The following is a 5,995-nucleotide window of genomic DNA, read 5'->3' on the forward strand; positions in this document are numbered from 1 at the left end:
TACAATCTCTCAATTTGGAAAGTAAGGCCTTTGTTTTATCCAGTCTTGAGGCATCTCTCCTGTTTTCTGTAAATGTTTCAAGATAAATGACAATAATTTCACTGTCACATATATAAATTCTTTTGCTACAATGAGATATGTTATCTTGACCTAGACATTTACAGTTATTTAAATCACTTAACTGTTATTCTACTATGTATTTCTTTACTTATATTAGGCTTCAAATATCCTCCTTCAAGATATCCTCAACTCTTCTGAACTTTAGTCTTTCTGGCATTAATATTATATTATGCCACCAGCGGCCAGGTGGCTCAGTGAGTAAGAGCACCAGCCCCAGTGTCGGGATGACCTGGGGATGGAATACAGGCTCAAATACTTAGCACCACACCCAGAAATAACTGGCCATGAAACCTTGAACAAGTTACTTAATCCCAATTGTTTAAAAAAAATATCATATTATGCCATGGATACTCTTTTGTATTCATGTTTGCTTTTGGGATATTTCTTCTATCTTTTTAATATGCCCTTTAGAAAAGCTGATTTCATTGAATAGTCCCCCTTTATAACTCAAATTTCTTTTTAGGTAACTATAGATTTTCTATATTCTTCTTCAGTTTCTTTTGTGAGCCTGCTATTAGAATTTCATTAATGAGAGACTCCAATCCCTCTAGAGCTATTATTTCTTTTAAAGGATTTTTTTTTAAACTCACCTCATCATTTTGGGATGGGAAGAACCCATTTCAGGGGGAAAAAAAAACATTAAAGAGCAAAAGACCAAGAAATGATTAAGAAATTCAAGGAGAGCTAAGCCTCTGTTCTCTGAGCCCAGCAGAGGAACCCCCAACCAGAAATTCAACATGTCTATTTACAAGATCCAGGCAAGAGAAATCTTCGATTCTCGTGGAAACCCCACTGTTGAAGCTGATCTCTACACTGAAAAAGGTCAGTTCCAAGCTGCTGTGCCCAGCGGTGCTTCTACCTATATCCATGAAGCCTTAAAGCTCCAAGACAATGATAAGACCCACTACATGGGAAAAGATGTCTCAAAAGTGGTTGAGATTAGCGAGAAACTGAATGTTGTGGAGCAGGAGAAGATTGACAAATTAATGATAGAAATGGACGACACTGAGAATAAATCTAAATTTGGGGCAAATGCCATATTGGGAATGTCTCTGGCTGTTTGTAAGGCTGGAGCTGCTGAGAAAGGTGTCTCCTTGTACCACCATATTGCTGACCTTGCAGGCAATGATGAAGTCATCCTGCCAGTTCCAGCCTTCACCGTGATCAATGGTGGCTCCCATGTTGGTAACAAGCTGGCCATACAGGAGTTCATGAACCTCCCTGTTGTAGCAGCAAATTTTAAGGAGGCCATGCGCATTGGAGCTGAGGTCTACCACAACCTGAAGAGTGTGATTAAGCAGAAATATGGACAGGTCGCCACCAACGTGGGGGATGAGGGCAGCTTTGCTCCGAACATCCTGGAAAATAGAGGAGCTCTGGACCTGCTAAAGAATGCTATTAGTAAGGCTGGGTATACTGATAAGGTCGTAATCGGCATGGATGTTGCTGCCTCAGAATCCTTCCGATCTGGGAAATATGACTTGGACTTCAAGTCTCCTGATGATTCCGGCAGATACATCTCCCCTTCTGAGCTTAGGGACCTCTACAAGAGCTTCATCAAGGACTATTCAGTGGTGTCTATTGAAGATCCCTTTGACCAGGATGATTGGGAAGCTTGGAAGAATTTCACTGCTACTGCAGGCATCCAGGTGGTAGGGAATGACCTTACAGTGACCAATCCCAAGAGCATTGAAAAAGCTATGAATGAGAAAGCCTTCAACTGCTTCTTACTCAAAGTAAATGAGATTGGCTCTGTGACTGAATCTCTCCAGGTGTTTAAGCTGGCCCAGTCCAGTGGGTGGGGAGTAATGGTTTCACATCATTCTGGGGAGACTGAAGATATCTTCATTGCAGGCCTGGTGGTGGGTCTCTGCACTGGGCAGATCAAAACTGGTGCCCCCTGCAGATCTGAGCATCTGGCCAAGTATAAGCAATTTCTCAGAATTGAGAAAGGGCTGGGAAGCAAGGCTAAATTTGCTGGAACTTCAAAAACCCTTGGCCCAAGTAAGCTCTGTGGCCAGGAGGCCTAAGAGCTTACAGGCACCAGTCACCTCTGTAGAAGTCAGCTCCTGTCCTAAGAATGGGCAGCACCAAGTACTAGACCAGTTTTGTTTTGGGGGCAGGGGCCTCTACTGCTTAACTTCCCTCTCCCCTCCACCTTTCTGTGATGCTCTCACTGCTTTGTTAGAACTGTCTTACACCAGAGACTTCCTGATCATCTGGCTCTCTGTGGGTGGACCCTTGTCATCCTGTGACCAGGACAGAATGACCTATTCTCCCCCCTCACCCCTGCTGTTGATGTGTGAAGCCATATACTTGTGATGCAGCCCTGATGAGCCCACAGGCCAGATCCTTAGTGGCTTCTATGTGCAGAATAAAAGTATTCAGTAAAGAAAAAAAAGAAATTCAAGGAGAAACTATAATAAGCATATTTTACAAGCCCAGATCATCACAAAGAGAGAGCAACAATGGGGCTATAGACACTAGCAAAGGGGTACAACTAGAAAAACACATAGGGGAACAGAGTGTAGGGAAGCTTTCCAGTACACAGACCAGGGGGTAGCCAAGGCAACCTGCAGCTTGCAGTAGTGTGGCAGAAGCAGATAAACCTGAAACAAGGTCCAGACCAAGGATCCCTAAAGCTAGAAGCAGTTGCGTCATTCTGATACAGTTAAAAGCTGCAATTAAAAAGCTATAGGACTAGGTTTGAGAAGGCAGGGATCAAGATGTGCCTTGGATCATATTGCCCCAGTGCATAGTGTTTCTAGTAAATTGCCATTGTAAACTTTACCGAGGAAGACTTCTCCAACTCAACACTAGGCACCTACCTCTGTGCTACTCTGCCCCAGGCACTGTGTGCTAGCTGGAGCATCTTATAAGATCCTGGAAGGATATATAATATTAAATGCTCAAATCTCAGATATCACAGAGCAGTATCAAAGAGGGCCTCACCATTACTTCAATAAATGCATAGAGCTTGACCCTACACAAAGTTCTAACTCAGGAAGAAAGACTGGATAATAAATAAATATAAAGAAACATTGATATGATGGCAGTACATATTCTGCAAACACTAACCCTGAACAAGAGGTTAGCTTCATATCATCTGCAAAGCTTCAAAGATAACCAGAACGGGTGGCTAGGTGGCACGGTGAGTAAGAGCTCCAGCCCAGAGGACCCGAATTTGGTTCCTGCCTCAGATACTTAACACTCCCCCACACAAAACAAACAAACAAAAACAAAAAAAACTAGCCCTGTAACCTTAGGCAAGTTATTTAACCCCAATTGCCCCCCAAAAGGCAAAAAAAAAACCAAAAATAACCAGAGATTTGCTATAAGCTTTATTGAAATTCATGGAGGAAGTGAAGCAAGACTTTTTGTTTTTTTTAATGATAATATACGTGAAATAAGACCTCTAGAGAAAAAAAATGGGAAATGGAATGAGAGCTCTAGAGGAAATAATTGGAAGGCAAATAAAGAATTTAATATAGGAGGTACAAAATTCTCAAATCAAAGACTACTTAAAATTCAGATTGTACCACACAGAAGCAAAATGGAAAGAATAAAAAATAAGTCAGAAAATACAGAGTATCAAAAACAACTGACCTGTAAAAAAATGGAATAGCTAGATAATCTAAGATTCATCATGACTACTCTAAAACGTTGAATATAAAAAAAGCCTCTACACCACATTTCAAGAAATCATAAATAAAACTGTCCAGATGCATTAAAATCAGTAGATAAAATAACATAACAACAATCTATCAGTAACTTTCTGAATAACATGCTCAAATGGAAATTTCTAGGAATATCATAACCCAAATCCAGAGCTTCCAGGTAAAAGAAAAAAGTACTGCATGCAGCCAGAAAGAAAAAGTTTAACTACCAAGGAGCCACTGTTAGAATAACAGTAGGCTTAGATGTTACCAACTATAAAGGAATAGAGATTGTAATATGGGTTTTTTTTTCCAGAAGGCAAAAAATAAAAGCTTACAACCAAGAATAACCTACATGGAAAAGCTGAGAACAATCTTACAGGGCAAAAATGTAGAGGACTTTCCAATATTTAAGAATCATGATTATGGTTCAAACATCACAGTTGAGTTAATACTTTGAATTACAAAAATAGGATGTAATGGAGACAGAAAATTGAATGGATTTAATAGTTAGAAGGGATGACGGGGTAATAAAATGTCTATATTCTAATAGAGAAAGGGAAAAAATAAAACAAGTGTCCCTTCAAAAACTTTATGTGCAAAGGTCACAGAGGAAGTAAATGCAATAGGGGCAGATTTGTTATACTTTGATCAGAAAAGAAAAAAAAGGAAGGAAAAAGGAATATACACTGAAAAAGAAAGAGGAAGGATGTGAAGCTTACTATCTCAAATAATTAGAGATTTTGAGGAGAAGATAATACAAATATCAAGGGAGGCACTGGGGGTAGTGGGCCATACATGAAGGTCACTGTTATCTGAACCAGACAAAAGATCACTAAATATACACATATGCATGAAAGTTTGATGTAGAAAGGCATTAAACTCAACAGGGAATCGAGAAGGACAAGGAGAGAGAAGGGAGAGTAAATTTAGGGAAGGATGAGTCATAAGAAAAACAAATTTAAACACTGTCTTTATATTGTAGTTATTGTATAATTTTTTTTCCTGGTTCTTCTCACTTTACTTTGCATAAGTTTTCTGATCAACAAAATGGAACCAACCATAGTTCCAGAGAACTCGTGATGAAATAAAAGGAAAAAAAAGCTAAAAATTTTTGATTGATAACTGAGTAAGGAGAAGAAAAGAAGATTGTGAAATGGAAACAGTTTGTGTAATAGCATATCACTAGTACTGAGAGAAGAGAGAAATCAATACTAGTGATAAATGTTGGATGGAGTTATTTCTATTAAAATATACTCCTTTCTTCCCCTTCTCTTTGCAAAGAGTTGTTGGGGGGTACATATAAGAAAATGCATAAAATTCTGGTATGGAAAGAAATGCACAATTAATGACTATAAATATAAATGTCAATGTGATGAATTCACCCATAAAATAGAAGAGGGTAGTAGATTGTATGAGAAATCAAAATCTAGCAACATCTTGTTCACAAGAAATATACTTGAAATGGGAGAATTTTAGCACAGGTAAAATAAGGGTCTGGGGCAAAAAAATTTTATGCTCCAGTAGAACTTAAAAAATTGAGGGTATCAATACTGATCTCAGACAAGTCAACAGTAAAAACAGCCTTGCTTAAAAGAGAGAAACGGAAGTTCTATTATTCATAAAGGCAATATTAATGGGTTAATATCAATACATTAAATTTCATAGCATGTAAATAATTACAGGAAATGTATTTCTATAAACAAATCAAATTCAGTTAAAATTAGAAGGCAAACATTTAATTGGGATTGAGGGAGAGAAGTCTTTTGTTTTTAGCTTCTCTGATAAAGATCTGATATCCATGATATATAATGAACGAACCCTAGTGACTTCTTATTGCCCCAAAATAAAACAAACCCTTCTGTTTATCATTTAAAGCCTTAGAAAATTTGGTTTCAAATCATCTTCCCTGTTGTATGGTTTCCCCCTCTTATACACTGATCCAGCCAAACTAATTTTCTCACTTTTTCTCACAGAGTAGACTCCATTTATTATTTTCTTGCCTTTGCACTGGCCATCCTACATACCTGAAATTCACGCCCTCCTTATTTCTGCCTGGAAGATCCCTCTGTTTATTTAAGATACAGTTCAAACACCAACTTCTGCATAAAGCCTTTCTTGCTTTTTCCCTCCCCCTAAATGTTACTCCCCACAAACACTATCCATCCATCCATCTATCTATCTATCTATCTATCTATCTATCTATCTATCTATCTATC

General features: G+C 38.4%; 1 pseudogene; it reads left to right on the forward strand.

Annotated features, from left to right (window-relative positions):
- The first annotated feature begins 857 nt into the window (after positions 1–857).
- On the forward strand, positions 858–2,525 carry LOC138155702 (alpha-enolase pseudogene; annotated as a pseudogene).
- The last annotated feature ends 3,470 nt before the right edge of the window (positions 2,526–5,995 follow it).

This window comes from Petaurus breviceps, unplaced genomic scaffold (assembly GCF_028583685.1).
Source record: "Petaurus breviceps papuanus isolate PSGF00001 unplaced genomic scaffold, PetGlider_PUasm1.0 98, whole genome shotgun sequence".
NCBI lineage: Eukaryota > Metazoa > Chordata > Mammalia > Diprotodontia > Petauridae > Petaurus > Petaurus breviceps.